This window comes from Aquarana catesbeiana, linkage group LG01 (assembly GCF_042186555.1).
Source record: "Aquarana catesbeiana isolate 2022-GZ linkage group LG01, ASM4218655v1, whole genome shotgun sequence".
Classification (NCBI taxonomy): domain Eukaryota; kingdom Metazoa; phylum Chordata; class Amphibia; order Anura; family Ranidae; genus Aquarana; species Aquarana catesbeiana.
Window position 1 is genome coordinate 355,672,612 of NC_133324.1, and position 18,281 is coordinate 355,690,892.

The following is an 18,281-nucleotide window of genomic DNA, read 5'->3' on the forward strand; positions in this document are numbered from 1 at the left end:
TACGAATGGAAGGGACTCAGGGAGCGTTAAATGTCCGTGGGTTAGGGGTGCAAATTACTTGTCTTGCCTTGGGTGGTGATAACCCACGCTATGAAAATAATTTTACTGTTAGGGGTCCCCACAACTTGGGAAATTTTATCAAGGGGTCACGGCACTAGAAGGTTGAGAACCACTGGTCTAATAACTATCTGTGCTGACCCTATCCTCTTCAGGAAGAAGCAATGAGCAATACAATAGACTAGAGTATCACTGGAGTGACAACTTTGAGTCTGCTGACAACGCATTGAAGATGGTGGCACCCAGCAGTAGTAACAGGTCTTTTGGATGTCTACACATGGAAGACTTTTACAGGTAAATAACATGTGTCCTCGTGGTGCTGTAATGCTGAGTGATATACATCTGCTAGCACACTGGGGAGTTGGGCTGGTGCTAATTGCCAGACGGCTGAGCCGTCCAGGTGAAAGCATTCCTCTCTTCATTGCTGTGCACGCCTGCGTGACGTTGGGGGCTGGGCTGTGGCGGTGCACCTTTTATGGGTATCTTCTTTAGTCGGTTCACACGCACACTACTTCTCTCTCCCCACCTTGGACAACATGCACTCCAATGGATCACGGCTTCCACCTGTCAACACTAGGTACAAACCCTTCTTTATTATTCACTTTCTAAGCGTTTCTTTTTTGTGTTTGTTTTTGATTTTTGTTTCTGTTTTTCATTTGATTTCTACTTCTTTTTTCTATGTATCCCTTTATAACCCCTACCTCTGTATATATTCACCATTGCACTTCATTTAAACCGTCATTCCGAATACATCCCATAAACATTTAATTTTCCTCACATAGAGTGCCTTGCAAAAGTATTCACCTCCCTTGGCTTTTTATCTATTTTGTTACATTGAAGCCTTTAGTTCAATGTTTGTTTTAAACTGAATTATATGTGATGGATCAGAACACAATAGTCTAAGTTGGTGAAGTAAAATTAGAAAAATATATACATAAAACTATTTTTCAGAAATAAAAAAATGATAATTGGCACGTGCGTATGTATTCACCCCCTTTGTTATGAAGCCCATAAAAAGCTCTGGTGCAACCAATTACCTTCAGAAGTCACATAATTAGTGAAATGATGTCCACCTGTGTGCAATCTGTGTCACATGATCTGTCATTACATATACACACACCTTTTTGAAAGGGCCCAAGAGGCTGCAACACCTAAGCAAGAGGTACCACTAACCAAACACTGCCATGAAGACCAAGGAACTCTCCAAACAAGTAAGGGACAATGTTGTTGAGAAGTGCAAGTCAGGGTTAGGTTATAAGAGTTCCACAGCAGAGACCACAGTATCTGTACATAGGACGACAATAAGCCATACGCTCCATAGAGTTGGGCTTTATGGCAGAGTGGCCAGAAGAAGGCCATTACATTCAGCAAAAAACAAAATGGCACGTTTTGAGTTTGCAAAAAGGCATGTGGGAGACTCCCAAAATGTATGGAGGAAGATGCTCTGGTCTGATGAGACTAAAATTTAACTTTTTGGCCATCAAAGAAAACGCTATGTCTGGCACAAACCCAAAACATCACATCACCCAAAGAACACCATCCCCACAGAGAAACATGGTGTGGGGATGTTTTTCAGCAGTCGGGACTGGGAAACTGGTCAGAGTTGAGGGAAAGATGGATGGTGCTAAATACAGGGATATTCTTGAGCAAAACCTGTACCACTCTGTGTGCAATTTGAGGCTAGGACGGAGGTTCACCTTCCAGCAGGACAATGACCCCAAACACACTGCTAAAGCAACACTTGTTTGGTTTAACGGGAAACATGTAAATGTGTTGGGATGGCCTAGTCAAATCCCAGACCTCAATCCAATCGAAAATCTGTGGTCAGACTTAAAGATTGCTGTTCACAAGTGCAAACCATCCAACTTTAAGGAGCTGGAGCGGTATTGCAAGGAGGGAATGGGCAACAATCCCAGTGGTAAGATGTGGCAAGCTCATAGAGACTTATCCAAAGCGACTTGGAGCCGCAAAAGGTGGCTCTACAAAGTATTGACTTTAGGGGGTGAATAGTTATGCACATTGACTTTTTCTGTTATTTTACTATTTGTTGTTTGCTTCTCAATAAAAAAAAATGTTTAAAGATGTTCTGTAAATGAAATGATGCAAATCCTCAAACAATCCATGTTAATTCCAGGCTGTGATGTAACAAAACACGAAAAATTCCAAAGGGGGTGAATACTTTTGCAAGGCATTGTAGGTCCCTTCGGGGTCATCACCTTCACCCTACACTAGGGTCATCTCACCTACACTTACCCACCTTGGACATTGTCTGTACTGGTTGTTATCGCTCTGGAGCGCCACCACAGTTCCCTGAGGTGATGCTCTTTGATGGGTTTGCTATCTTCAATACCGCACCATCAGTGCGCAGATCAGTGTTGCCAACCTACCAGATTGAAATTTACTGACACGACACCCAAAATTTACAGAAATTACAGTTTTAGGCGCACATTTTAGTATTTAGGCTACAAACACTACAATATGCAATTAGCAATGTGATTTAAGGTAGCTCTTAAGACAAAAAAAGTCTTAATTTATTTATATTAGTAAATACAATAGATTTACTAGTAAGTAAGTAGCTCAGGGACACCTCACCGACACAACCTGTCCCCTTCTGAGTCACAGTGACAGTCTCTCCACACCAGATGGTCCCTTCAGTCCACTCCAGTCCAAACAGCACTAACAGTCCTGCTGCCAGCTTGCCTTGCTCACTTGCACCATGACATCACATTAAATGCTCAGGCACTGCTTCCACCAGACCCGCTCCCCGTCAGCGCTGCCTGAACACACTGTAGAAGGCACTCAAATGCTCTTGGCCAGACCAAGCGTCACAGCCATATTTTTTACTTGCAACCTTTTCCTGTCACTGGCATTTACTGGCAGGAGAAAAGTTCCAATTTTTTACTGGATGCCAGTAAAAATACTGATGGTTGGCAACACGGGCGCAGATGTAAGTTGGATGTAACAAGGGGGTTATCAACTCCAGAATATACTATTCTATTTTTATAACCTTGTAGAATTTTTTCTATGTATATTTACTTTTACTTTTCAAATTTTTTTTTCGTTTTATTTATTTATTATTTCAAAAATAGTTTTTTTCTCTTTTTTTTATATTTCTTTAATATATATTTTAATTTTTTGAGATTATCTAGACATGTATGCTTTCTATTCCTAGACACATCCCATGGTTTTTTCTCCTCATGAGCAGGTATAAGGCCGTGAAACGCGTCGAGACATCAACTTTTACAATCATTCCAATCATGGGTCAACATGATTCTTTATGATATAATCCATGTTTATAACATTTTACTACGGTATTTATGATATATATATATATATATATATATATATATATATATATATATATATATCAACTGCCACTTGTGTTTGTACTATATATGATTTTTTATTGGACTGTTGAATGTAATTTATGTTGAATGTGATACAACAGTTTATTGTTCTAGAGGATTTATGCCCAAAAAAGAGATCATACAATATAAATACATTTTGATTTGATTTGATAAAGGATTTGTATTGTGCCGAATGCACTCTGTTAGGAACGCGTCTAGGCGCACAAAGACCCTAAAATCAAGTGAGATTTCCAAAAGAATGTTAAAAAAGGAGCCTAGGATGCCCAATATGAAAGAGGTAGATGAGCATACAAAATCCATGTTTTTGTATGAATTCTATTCTTCATCAGATTATCCGTAAGCCTGGATAAAGTTTTTAAACCCTTCCTGAAACTCAGGAGGAAGGGTAAGGACTTTAGAGATGCTGAAAGGGAGTTCCACAGCTCATTGCCCTTTGTAACCACGCGTCTGTTACCAGTAAATTTTAGTCTGCTGATTGTCGGTTCTGTGAGAAGTAGGTTGGCTGATCGGAGTGGTCTTGACGGTACATGGTGAGGGGCCCATTCAGACAAATAAATTGGGCCCAGTTTCCAGTGTGCCCTATACATATAGCACATTACCTTGAATAGTACTCGCTTGGCGATAGGGAGCCAGTGCAGTTTTTCCAGCACGGGAGAGATGTGGTCTGTTCTGGCGCATCCAGAGACCAGGCGAGCAGCTTGATTCTGAATTTTTTTTGCCACTTCAATCGAAGTCCAACTTCTCAGTCATATTACTTCTTTATTTGCTGCTGTGTGCTTCATATAAAGTCCCACTTCTCGCTCTCTTCCTTTTTTGAAAACATGCATATAATATCTTAAATGCACATATAATTCTTTGGGAAGAGCTTTGTTGAAAAGAATGGTCCTTACAACATTATTACTTTGGCATAAAGATTGCAATGTACTCAGTGATCTCAGCCATGTGATCGCGTCCTTCCAAGCTAACCCCCTTGTAGAAGTGCCTTGCCCAATATTCAGAATGGTGCAGGGAAGCAGCGGTGAGACATAGGGGTTGATTTACTAAATGCAAATATACTATGCATTTCAAGTATACTGTGCACAGAGCTTAGTAAATGAGGTAAAGATTCACTTTGCAAAGAATACTCAATCACATACAAGGACAATAAAAAAAAAACAGCAATTTTGCTTGAACATGATTGGATGATAGAGCTTCCCCTAATTTCAGAGCTTCCCCTCAGTTCTCAAGCAACTGCAATTGAAGTGCACTTGCAGTGCACAGTATATTTGCCTTTTGTAAATCAACCTCTCTGTGTCCACATGTCCCACAGACTGTCCTTCTTAATCCAGGACACTGTGCACTGTGAAAACAGTTATAATGGATAAGGATAAATAACTGACTATGTGCCTTACAGTACTACAGAATATGACAAATTATAAAATACAGAGGATGAATCCTATAGCTAAATATCTATTGGAACTAAAGGGTGTTTTATTGAAGGATTCAAGTGCAAATTGACATTAAAAAGATATGTTTCTAGTTCTGGGGTCTCCAAACTTTTGGAACAAAGGGCCTGTTTACTGTCCTTCAAACTCTGAGGGGGCAGACTGTGACTAGTAGAAACAGAAAGTGCCCTGGCGTCAATGGGAGTAAAAAATGCCCCTTCATTAGTATTAGAGGAATATTGCCCCATTGTTGGTATTAAGGGAAGAAATAGTGTCCCATCATTAGTTTCTCTGGAAGGACTAGTGCCCCATTGCTGGTGTCAGTGGGAAGCATAGGGCCCTGTAGTTGGTGTCAATGGGAAGAATAGTGTCTCATTTTTGGTGTCAGTGGAAAGAATGGTGCACCATTGTTAGGATGAGTAGTTGGAATAGTACCCTATTGTTGGTATCAGTGATAGGAATTATGCCACATTGTTGGTGTAAAAGTAATAGTGCCTTTTATCAGTGGGGGGAATAGTGTCCCAAGTGCCTGATAGAGGCAAAGGGCCACATTTGGCCCCGGGTCGCAGTTTGCAGACTACTGTTTTAGTTAAACCAGAAGCCAGTAATTGCCACTTTTTGTGCCTTACCCAATCAGCACAAAATAAAGGGACACTCCCAAGTGGGTCAATAGTGTCAGGAAGTTAGAATTTAACTGAAAATATAAACAGATGTGTATGCAATTTTGGGACCATCTATAAAAACACATGGGCAGCACAGTGGCTAAGGGGTTAGCACTTCTGCCTAGCAGCACTAGGGTCGTCAGTTCGAATCCCAACCATGGCACTGTCTGCCTGGAGTTTGCATGTTCTCCCTGTGCCTGTGTGGGTTTCCTCCAACACTCCAAAGACAAGCTGGTCGCCTAATTTAATCCTGTCTAAATTGTCCCTAGTATGTATGAATGTAAGTTAGGGACCTTAGATTGTAAGCTCCTTGAGGGCAGGGACTGATGTGAATGTACAATATACATTCACCAGCAACTTTATTAGGTACACCTTGCTAGTACCTGGTTGGACCCCCATATGCCTTCAGAATTGTCTTAATTCTTCATGTCAACAAGGTGTTAAAAACATTCCTCAGAGATTTTGATCCATATTGACATGATAACATCACGCAGTTGCTGCAGATTTGTCGGCTGCACATTCATGATGCAAATCTCCCGTTCCACCACATCCCAAAGGTGCTATATGGGATTGAGAAATGGTGACTGTGGAGGTGTGTGTATATGTAAAGTGTGTGTGTATATTTAAAGTGGTGCATAAATTGGCGGCTCTCAAATAAATGTTAACCACTTCAATACCAGGCACTTTCGCCCCTTCCTGCCCAGGACAATTTTCAGCTTTCAGCACTGTCGCGCTTTGAATGACAATTGCGCGGTCATGCTACACTGTACTTAAACAAAAATTTTTATCATTTTGTTCCCACAAATAGAGCTTTCTATTTTATTTTTTGCTAAACAAACTAAAAAAGAACAAAATTAAAAAAAAAAAAAAAAGCTTTTCTTCATTTCGGTTATAAAATTTTATTTTCTCCTTCACTGATGGACACTGATGAGGCGGCACTGATGGGCATTGATGAGGTGGCACTGATGAGGATGCACTGATATGTAGAATTGATGGGCACTGATAGGCGGCACTGACGTGCAGCACTGATGGGCACCAATAGGTGGCACTGATATGCAGCACTGATGGGCACTGACTGATGGCACTGACGGCACTGACAGGTGGCTGTGATGAGCACTGATAGGTGCTGTGATGGGCACTGACAGGTGGCACTGATTGGCAGATAGGCAGTACTGATTGGTACTGACAGGTGGCACTGACAGATGGCACTGATGGGCAGCACTGATGTTGATGTACTGACAGGTTTTACTGCTGGGCACTGACTGGCACTGTGGTGGGCACTGATTAGCACTGATATGGGCACTGATTGGCACTTTGATGGGCACTGTGAGCTGTGTTTTTATGGGGCACTGACTGACAGCTTATGGGCACATTTTAAAAGGTGTTGTGGCACATCTGAGGGGGCTGTGCTGATAATCAATGTGCTGATTATCAGGACAGATCCCCCCTCTGACAGGGAGAGCCGCCGATTGGCTCTCCCTGTCAGCGCGAACCGAGAAATGCCGTTTACCAGCACTTCCTGGTACACGCAATGATCAGCTGTGATTGGTCACAGCTGATCACGTGGTAAGAAGCCTCTGACAGAGGCTTCTTATCACGATCGGAGATGCGGGGTGTCAGATTGTTTATCCCATGGGCCCCACGGGCATGCGCTGGCATGTTATCTTGCTGGACGTCATGTGATGCCCAGTCAGGATAACAGAGACACTTCCCAGCCGTCATTCTGCATATGGCGGTGGGAAGTGGTTAAAAACACAAAAGATTTTTGTGACTTAAATGATTTTCCTATTTCAGGAAATACATATTTAGCAATTATAGAAGAGAAAGCAACAATTTGTTCTCAAATTAAATGGTTTACAAGCAGAAAAATTGAACAATGGGGTTGCGTTGTGCACCAAACTTTTGTGAACTTGTGGGAACGCTTTAAGAAAACGTTTGAAATATTTTGTAAAGTTGTTGAATAACAATTATATGGGTATGTTTTTTCATCAGTGAAATATAAGTGGATAATTTAAATATGTGTGGGTGGGGGTGGCTCTCCTGCAAGGGTAGATTTTGTCTAACTCCTGGAGTTGAGCTTCAAGAAGATAGGACCACTGGCATATAAAATGCAAATGGTAAACTAAAGATAACTAAAGCCCCCTAGATAAAATAATAATTGAAAATCAATGACATGTATAGGATAAGAAGATTGGGGAAAATGGGAAGAACAAATACCCCATGGTTTGGACCACTTAGAAACATGAAAATGAGATAGGAAGAGGGCAGGGCTATGTGATATGTCACCTGATGTCAACGTGTATAATGTATGTAATGGCGTCATTATTTAATGCAAAGTGAGCCATGTGGGCCTTTAACCTTTAGAGCACATGTAATCCCTGATGAAGCTGAACAAAATTACAAAACATGTAAGATTTTGGTTGGGAGGAAATATTAAAGTGGTGTTCCGGCCAAAATTATACTTTTTAAATAAAAATACCCCTATAATACACAAGCTTAATGTATTCTAGTAAAGTTAGTCTGTAAACGAAGGTCTGTTTTGTTAGTTTATAGCAGTAGTTTGTTATTTTATAAACTTACAGCAGGCCGTGGCCATCTTAAGTCTGGGCATCTGAAGCCAGACTATATTTCTTCCTGGATGTCATCCTTGCAGATCTCGCACATGCTCAGTGCAGCACAAGCAGTGTAATAGGTTTCAGGTCAGGTTTCCATAGCAATGGCAGTTTCAGAGGAAGTTGCCGCCCCTTCCCAGAAGGCATTGCAAACAGGAAATGATGCGATGGGCCGCGGCCAGGGAGGAGGAAGTGAAAAATGAATACAGCAGATATACAGTAGGTGCTGAGAAAAAAAATAAAAAAATATCCAATTTGTTTACAGTGCACAGTTTAGTGAGAGATGCTGAAGAGTTGTAAAAGTGGGTGGAACTCCACTTTAAGAGAAGAAAAGGAAAAATAAAAGAAAAATGGAACCAGAGCAGACAAAAAATGAGAAAGGATAACTTAATAAAATTAGGAGACATTAAAGGGAAAGAACATAAGAATAAAAGTTTTAAATAAAGTTAAATAAGAATTGAAATATAATACAAAATAGATTTTATTAAACTCTAGTGAGGTGGACATGCAAAAAAATAACTATGATAAACCAGTTACCCCTTATAAAATATTATGCTGAGTCTTAGTGGGTGTGAAGTGCTAGAATGCTCTCTGTCTTACGGTAAATAGCACAGGAATTGTGCAGCACTTTGGATGCTGCATACCAGTTCATATCCTACAAGGGCAGAGCAGTGGTGCAGGAAAACTACCGCAATGATTTGAAAGGGTTTATTACTGCCACCACTGACATCAACAATGAGGTTAACTTTGCTATTAGCAATAATGGGACTTATTTTACTCCCATTGACACTAATAATCAAATTTATTTTTACACACAAGGATGATGGGGTTTTACACTAAAACCAATGATGAGACTTATTTTTTTTTCTTTCCACTATTACTCATACTGTAACTAATGATGGAATTTTTTTTTTTTTACTTTCACATTGACAAGGCAGCTTCAATGTAAGGGGCACTATGTACTGACCACTGTACTCTATCCGCTTTGTTTATGTTATATTATTCTAACCAAAGTATTATTGTCTCAACAATTGCTGATTGATATGTAGTAACCTAGTTAGATGAAAATCATCTATTATTTAGGCAAAAAGCATATGAACTGAAACAATTTTGTTTTAAAAAATGATCTTTTGTACTGAGGTTTATGTATGTGTATGGAAAAGTGAAATTATAATACCGCACTGTTTGAATGATAAACAGCAGCTAGCACAGCAAATAGACAACTGCAAAGATATTAACATGAAAATAGAAGTGCAGCGCTAAAAACACATCTCAAAAATGAACTAAGACCATGTTGTGAGTTTCACACTCGATAATAAAGAATGTGTGGAACCTTGATTAGATAAGTTCACAGTGATAATGCATCAATAATTAAAAGCAAATAAACATGCAATCCATAAGTTATAGAAGCCCAATGCGTATTGAGTCCAAAAAATTTAAAGGAATAGAAGCCAAGTGTTCATAACGTCCATTTGACATCAAAAGTAAAAATAACTTGTGAAGAGGGTTTTACAAGTAGATAACCCCCCACCAATTAGATGAAGGCTTACCAGAATGTTTGAACCCATACGCCCTATGAGTCAAACAGGCTTGTTGTGGTGGCGTACACCAAAGATGGAGGCTTCAGATCTTGCAACCCTTGACAGATAAATCAGGTAATCCCACGAGTCCTCAAACGGCTCTCAAGGGTAGTGATCTCCAAGGTAGGTATTCATGAAGCAAGATGGATAAATTCTCCCATGCATTCGTATATATAGTTGGAGAGGAGAACAAAATGCTACATAGCCTGATTCCATAAAAAATATTGGATATTTATTTGAAGTAAAAAAACTCACATTTAAGAAGATAAACAGTGCTTGTGGTACATGTATAATGGCAGCAGTGGAGCCCGTTCCTTATGTATGTATATAGATCTTTAATTTGTGGCTCAATTAATTAAAGTGTTTTGTGAGAACAAGGACTGTATATGTGTGCTGTGTATGAAGAGGGTAGTACATTTCCCTATTCAGTAAAGTTCAAGGTTCTTTCTTGTCTAATACATTGCAAAGCATAGATTTAAAGGCATGGCACTAAAAGCCATAATGTAACATGGACAATCTGCGCTAGCCCTAACCACCTACAGCACTGTGGTAAAAAATGAGAGCAGTTAGAAATAGTGGTGACAAAAAGTGCTGCAACCTAAAAAAACCCGGAAACAAGATTGGAATAATTTATCAATTATAATATCATTTTATATACTTACATGTTTTTTCATATGTGTTTTTTTTTTTTTTTAAATATATAAGTCGATTTTTAATATAATTTGTATTTTTAATACTATCTAATAAAATTGTCTTACATAGAGTTTCTATGAAGTATATTTTGGTCTGGGCACAATAAACAACAGCTCCCGATCTAGTATTTGGTCACACTGTGAACTGATTGATAAATTATGCTGTCACCTTCCTGCGGAGATGCTTATATAGTGTGGTGTGTGACGTCTGGCCCCAGTCTCCTCTCCCAGTTGATGCCTCTTACGGAGAAACGCAGCGTTGGGCGGAGCTACGGGACCTGGCGTCACCACACATCAGCTGGCTAGCTTCGCCGTGGCTGGGCTGTTAGTTTCTTTTTGTATTTTCTGCTATACCTTTGGATGTTGGCTACCCATCGTTTTTTAATAAAAGAAGTTTCAATTTACTACACTATGGGGTACCTCCTGTTCTTGTAATTTCTCCCCACATATCACGAGTGATCCCGCAGAGGTACAGTTTACTACACTGTGACCACAGTGCTCGAGAAGGGTCTAAGGCGGATTGAAGTCTCTGTGTGAAATCAAAACCAGCTGTTCCTGCCTACAAGATCCGGCATATCTGAGCCCTGAAGACCCCCATAATAGGGGTCCCGTGCATCTGGTAAGCGGCCTTTTTTACCATTATGTGGCTTGAGAAAAGAAGATGGCATTCCACATTTGAAGAAAGAATTGCTAATATAGGAAAAGTGTACACCATTTGGGATTATTTTAAGGACTTTTTATTAGTTATCTGTTCTTTTGGTGGACTGCATATTATTGAATTAATTAGTTTATTGCTTTTATTCACATTTAATGTTTGGATAATGTTAAATATTTATTCCTAGTTTGGAGGTAAACCTTTCACCAGTGTGTTTGGTATTAGTAGCGCACCTGATTTTATTCATTACTAAAAGCCATAACCCATTAAGCAATGCTCACTTTATTCAGCAGATAGTGAATCCATTTATCTTCTCAAATCCTTCAAGCTGTCCCTACTATTTTTTCATTATATTGGCAAATTCTACAACAGCTGCAGTATTATCCTATTCTGATTACTGCTGTACACCACTGTCCCAGTCCTCTTTTTCCTTTCTGTAATGATGGCTGTCATGTTTATTAGGCAACATCTCCAGGGAGGCCGGAGCTGCAGGAGGACCACATAGCCTTAATATGGGCAGCATCACTCTTGTTACTTGAAAAGAAAAAAGATGGCGTTTAACACAAACAGTCTCTGTGAAAATATAAATGTGCCAGATAAAGTCTTTAAATCATAAATAAGTCTCCAGAGCCATGTGAATACGTTCCAAAATCTTCCTTTTGTATGAATCTTCAGGCTGTGCCACACAGACCAACGCCAACTGCTCACTCACCAACAAGCCAGCGACTTCTAAATGAATAAAGGTCATAAAAGACTTTGTGACATGCCCATGGATATCCACCAATTCTGTATAGTAATCCTTCAGTGGTCACTCTCCATCCTCTCTCCAGGAACAGTCGCACCAGAATTATCACAGCACGCCAATACTTATAGTGCAGTCATTTTATTCATACCTTTACAATTACTTGTGCCCAAATATGGCAACAATGTAAAATGCCTGTATGATACCCTGTTCCGCCGCTCTGCTAGCAGGAGACCGGCATGCATTCCGTAGAACAGAACGTGACGGCCGACATGGAGCCACAACTAATTTCGCTATCCAAGCATTCTCAGGAAGCCACATTCATCACTCTTGTCCTGGTGGCCTGGTCCTGGTGCATTTTTCAGCATGCACATGGTGGGAAAGGCCCTTGTGGTGGCACTTCAGTAAGCTTGTAGACAAAGGACCAGACCCAGAACATTGGGCAACCAAATTTTTATTTTCTAAGTCTAGAGATTTATGCTGCATCTTTAGTGTGGTCTATTTTACATGTTACTTTTCACAGGGATGAACAGTAACATGCAAAACAGATCTAGAAAGCACTGCATGAAAAATACTGATGTGTGAATATAGCCTTACTCAAAAAATGTACATGGGTGAACAGACATGAAAAAGTTAAAGGAAGAAGTTAAAGCTTCTTTTAGAGATTACACAAAGCTTAGGATCCTCTCCACTCTAATGTGGCATAGCTGCTCTGAAGGAGGGCATAAAAACAAACCTGTTGCTTTGCCTGGACCCAACAGCTGCTTATACTTACCTTCCCATTGCTCCCTGGCCACTTTCATTGACTGGAGAAGCAAACTGAGTATGAAGGAGCATGTCATATAGGCCAGCCTTAATGCTACTCGTTGAGTGATTGCACAGGAAGAGAATCCTGGACCTGTGTAAGCTCCAAGTTGTGACTTAAGCCCCCATACACACTATCAGATTTTCTGCTGATTTTTCCTTCAGATTTACCAAAACCATATAATATGAGGTCAAACCTTAGGAGTTTCAATTTGTATGCAATCAGGCAGGCCCTTGCACTACATGGTTTTGGTAAATCTGAAGACAAAAATCAGAAGAAAATCTTATAGTGTATGGGGCTTGTCATGGCTTCTGCAGGCAAATAGAATGGCAGGGGAGTAAGGGGAATGCAAGTACAGTATATGCAACTGTGGAAGTCCCCATCAAACTTAAACTGTTGCTTTGACCTGCATAGGCAAAGCACCAGTTCACGTAAATGCTGTTAGTCACTTTATCACCCTATGGTTAATGTGTTGTTATAATAATAATAGCAAATATTAATCATATTTCCTAATGTAAGTATTATTGTACTCTCTGTTCAGTTTTTTTTTGTAAGTGGTAGTAAAGTCTCTTATTCAATGTAAAATAATCCCCCCCCCCCCCATTGCAGGTTTGAGTCACAATGTACAAGTTTGCACTGCATACTAGTACATTATGACAGACCTACCTACAAACTGAGCCCTCCAGCACTGTGCTGTCACGGCTCCCCGGAGCTTCCATCATCTTCTTCCTTCCGGGTTCGAAATCTTTGGCCACTTGAATGACTGGGCAGTGGTGATGTCACCCCCGCACATGCGCACAGGAGTCACATTGCCACACAGAGCGGGCCTTAATGTGGTCTGAACTGCGCATGTGAGGCTCAGATCGCATTACCTGCTGTCAGCAAATTTTACATTTCCCAAGTTTACTAATTTACCATTTCAAGCTTGTAAATTGCTCATTTACTTTACATTGACTATATTTTACAATATCAAGGTGCCTTTACTTCTGTTGATTCAGCAATATACACTAAGCATGCACAAATACTATTCCTTGTGAAATAAGATCAAATAGTCAGAAGTGCCTTTATCTTAAATTAAATTATACAAAGCAAACATCTCATCAAGTTTATTTGAATATAAAACATTTAATTTAAATTAAACTGGAAAAAAATGACCTATTACAAATTATCCTGAAAAGGGAATATTCAATATAAATGAAAGAACACACGGCAAATATAAAATTCAACACAATTGACTTAATTAGAAGAGATGTCCACAAAAAATAAATATTTAATGTTTAAATACCTTCCTTTCATCTACTGATTGACAGGAGTGTATGCATGCCCACAGGCATATGGATGGCAGCATTTTAATGGAAAGTATTGAACAAATGTTTAGAAGCTATTTGATTGTAGGTACACATTCCTTAAGTATGACACACTGTTGAAGCTTAAAGTAAATCTGTCACATAAATAACATGATAAAACTAAGCTTAGTGTTTGAAAGAAGGTATCACTAGCAGGGCCAGATCCAGGCAGTGTGATCTGGGGGTGCAGTAAAAAAAAGTCAGGGGGGCCTACTGTCAACCCACATTAGTTTTATCCTCTACAACTAGCTCTACCTGATTTTCAGTCCCTCCGGTTCTCCCTGCTGGCACTGGCTGTGTGTGACAGAGATATCAGGAACCAGTATTCCCTGCATACTTGGCACACTTCTGTACCATGAATCATAACCCGGAAGTAGCCTCTGACAATACTGGGTTTTGCAGAAGTGGTGCAGGAGTAAACAGGGAATACTAGCTCCCTGCGTCTCTGTGTGGCTGTGATGGGAAGTGCATGCTTCTCAAGCTTTCTTCAGTCACAACACCCTTTAAAATTATGCAAAATTGTGAGGCACCCCAGTCCATAACTGTATTTATTAAACTGAAGAACACTGACATTTGCACTAGACGATAATATCACCCTCTCATTGGCGCCACATGGACAAGTCCCCTCTTCACATCAGCATTCCCACTTTACATCAGAACTCCCCATCACATCAGAGTCAGTTCTCTTCACATTACAGTCCACCCATGACATCAGAGTCAGCCACCTTCTCATCAGAGTCCCCTCTTCACATCTGAATCCCCCCCATCACATGAATGTCCCTCCAATACATCAGAGTTCCCCATCACCTTAGAGCCTCCCTTCACATTAGAGTACCTGCTTCACATCAGAGTTAGCCACCTTAACATCATAGTCTTCTCATTACATCAGAGTCCTCCCATCACACCAGTTCCCTCCCCCATTCACATTAGAGTTTCTGATCACATCAGAGTCTCTTCATTACATCAGATACCCTCATAACTTTAGCAGCTCTCCCATCACACCTTCACTTTAGAGTCCTTGCTTCACATCAAATTCCCCCCATTAGATTAGAGTCAGCCTCCATCATGTCAGAGTACCCACTTCACATTAGAACCCTCTCCTCCACCATATCTGAGTCATCACCGATAATTCTAGAGATTGCTCACATTACATCAGAGTCAGTCCCGATCACATCAGGGTCAGCCCCTATCTTATTAGTATCAGTCCCCAATACATCAGAGTCAGTCTGCATCACAGAGTCAACACCCATCACATCGGAGTCACCCCTACCACATCAGTCAGCCCCATCACATCAGAATCACCCCCACTCTATCAGAGTCATCCCCATCATGTTAGAGTCAGTCCCCTCAATATCCCCCTTTAGATTCCTACCTTCAAATCCTCACCCTAGCTGCAGCATCATGGAAGGGGGCTGGAGGTGGAGCAGGCCTGGATGAATGCCGCACTTCATTCCTCATCTGAATACTTGCCCTGGATTAACATCATCTGTTTCCATGATGTGGTCAGGCCAGCTGCAAGCACCATATCAACTAACTACACCATGCGTCCTGGTCTGCCCCTCTGCACAATGGAAAGGAATGATGTGGTGTGGTGGATAGGGGCAGGGCACTGTACAGCCATGCCAACTCTCCACTTCCTGATACCAATGTCACTGGCCCCTGGGGGGTACGACTGAAATCTGGGGGGATGCCGCCCACTGCAGCACCCCGCTAGATCCGGCCTTGATCACCAGTTGCCTGCACCTCTAATGGCATAAATTCCTTTGCAGTGCTCCCCTAGATTTTATCTTTTCAAATCATTTAATTAACATAACCTTTAATATCTTAATTTCTCTATATAAAAAGATAGTTTCCATTTTTATCAAAACACTTTATCATTCCGTAGGGCTCACTTGTAGCTGTTTGAGTTGGCCGTTCAGTGGGGACCCTTGTGTGGGTTGTTTCAAGCAAAGACGGGGTTTACCAACTTTGATGGACCACTGATGACAAAATCAGGTCTTTTAAAACTTTTTTCCACAAAAATCAAATATATTTTTTTCACATCTTGGGAATTGGTACGTATGCCAGCTATGCTCATGCTTCATGGGGGTATTTTTTTGCTTTGAAAAATGCATTTGTTAAAAATCAGTCCTCTTTGTCAGAATATACTACATTATCTCCCATAGACGCCTCCGAAGAAGGGAATTGTTCCTGAAACATGTCAGGCTAACTGGAGGAATATTATATTCATCTTTGAATTATGTGAAATAATATAAATACGATGAAAATGTATTTTGTATCATGCACCAAATGTGTTGTATGAGTTATTGTTATACTTTTTATATATGTCTTTTTAATTTTTCTAATAAATGATATTTTATATCTATACATACTGTTCGCCCTTAAAGTCCCGCTGTACTGGGGGGTACTTGTGTCCCTAATTCAGGGTCCTTATACAATGGTGTGGTGGATAGGGGCAGGGCACTGTACAGCCATGCCAACTCTCCACTTCCTGATACCAATGTCACTGGCCCCTGGGGGGTACGACTGAAATCTGGGGGGATGCCGCCCACTGCAGCACCCCGCTAGATCCGACCTTCATCACCAGTTGCCTGCACCTCTAATGGCATAAATTCCTTTGCAGTGCTCCCCTAGAGCCCTCTTTTCAGGTACCAGCACATCATTATTTAGTGAGGACATGTTTAAAGACTTGGCTTGGAATTAGCGGTCTCCTGGGGTGCACATGCATGGTATTTTAAGCAACAAGTGGTATCTTGAAAGCTGTATTTTTGCACGCTTTACAAGATACACTTTTAAAGTATAACTAAAGGCAAAACTTTTGTTTTTAGTTTTGGATAGAGTAGAGATGTCTTAGAACACTTGTAAGTTCTTATTGTTGTCTGTGCCCCCGTTAGGGAGATTCACCTTCTCTGTTTGTCCTGTTTACCATTATTGAAAGTAAAAGAAAATCCCAAATTTTGTGTTGTCCCCAGAAAAGTAATGAAGGGGAAATCTTCCAATGGGGACAGTAGTTCTGGTGACCTGGGGGTCAGCAAGGAATTCCCTTAATTAGCAGGGATTTCCTCTCACTTCCTCTTTGGCTATGGGACAGGAGGTGAAGGAAAGTCTCCACAATGGGACATACAGTTGTGCTCATAAGTTTACATACCCTGGCAGAATTTAAGATTTCTTGGCCATTTTTCAGACAATATGAATGATAACACAAAAACATTTCTTTCACTCGTGGTTAGTGTTTGGCTGAAGCAATTTATTATCAGTCAACTGTGTTTACTCTTTTTAAATCATAATCACAACAGAAACTACCCAAATGACCCTGATCAAATGTTTACATACCCTTTTGATTTTGGCCTGATAACATGCACACAAGTTGACACAAAGGGGTTTGAATGGCTATTAAAGGTAACCATCCTCACCTGTGATCTGTTTGATTGTAATTAGCGTGTGTGTATAAAAGGTCAATGAGTTTCTGAACTCCTGACAGACCCTTGCATCTTTCATCCATTGTTGCACTGACTTTTCTGGATTCTGAGTCATGGGGAAAGCAAAAGAATTGTCAATGTTATCATTCATATTGTCATGTTATCATTCATATTCTCTGAAAAATGTTCAAGAAGTCATAAATTCTTCCAGGGTATGTAAACTTATGAGCACAACTGTAGGTGGCAAAAAAAATCTGACAGGGAATATAGCCCTCCCTTGCTCTATCCGAAATGAAAAAAAAAAAAGTTTTGCTTATAGTTCTACTTTAAGTCTCCTGGCACTATCAGATTAAAAAAAATTCTAAAGCCCCTTTTTGAACCCTAAACTTGCCTTATGGAAGAAATGGATTTGCTTAGCCCTAATATCCACTAAAACCTTATCTTGCACAGACCTGGAAATGGTAAATTTTTCATGACCAGTGTCAGTGTTCCTTACAACATATACAGAAGAACATTTTGGGAATATATAATGTCTTCCCCCTCTACTTTCATACTTGATGTGATTGTAGCCGTATTAGTGCAATTGTGACAGAGAAAATTGAGTAATGTCCTTGATACTTTTTTTATTTGCACTAACATACATTTTTCAGGACAAGCTTTTGGGGTATGTCCCCTTCTTCAAGGTCCAAGCAGTACTGATTCACAAATTTTTAAGCAGAATGTTAAAAAAACACACCTCTGAGGGACAGGAGAGAGAAAAAAAAGAAAAACAAACACATACAAATCAATGGTAATAAAGTTAGCAGCAGAGTTAGTGAGATAAGACAGAGGGAGAGCTATAGAATGGAGGGGGGTGATAGTCACAGAGGGGGTCATAAAACATTAGTATAATGGGTAAGGAAACCAATATCTAAATTCA

At 40.3% G+C, this 18,281-nt stretch overlaps 1 long non-coding RNA gene across 1 annotated transcript in view; it reads left to right on the forward strand.

Annotated features, from left to right (window-relative positions):
* Positions 1–413: 413 nt before the first annotated feature.
* LOC141146154 (uncharacterized) overlaps positions 414–18,281 on the forward strand; it is a 41,368-nt gene continuing 23,500 nt past the window's right edge. The window contains exon 1 of the long non-coding RNA XR_012244739.1: positions 414–634. This is a non-coding gene — a long non-coding RNA (uncharacterized lncRNA). The remainder of the gene's footprint in view (positions 635–18,281) is intronic.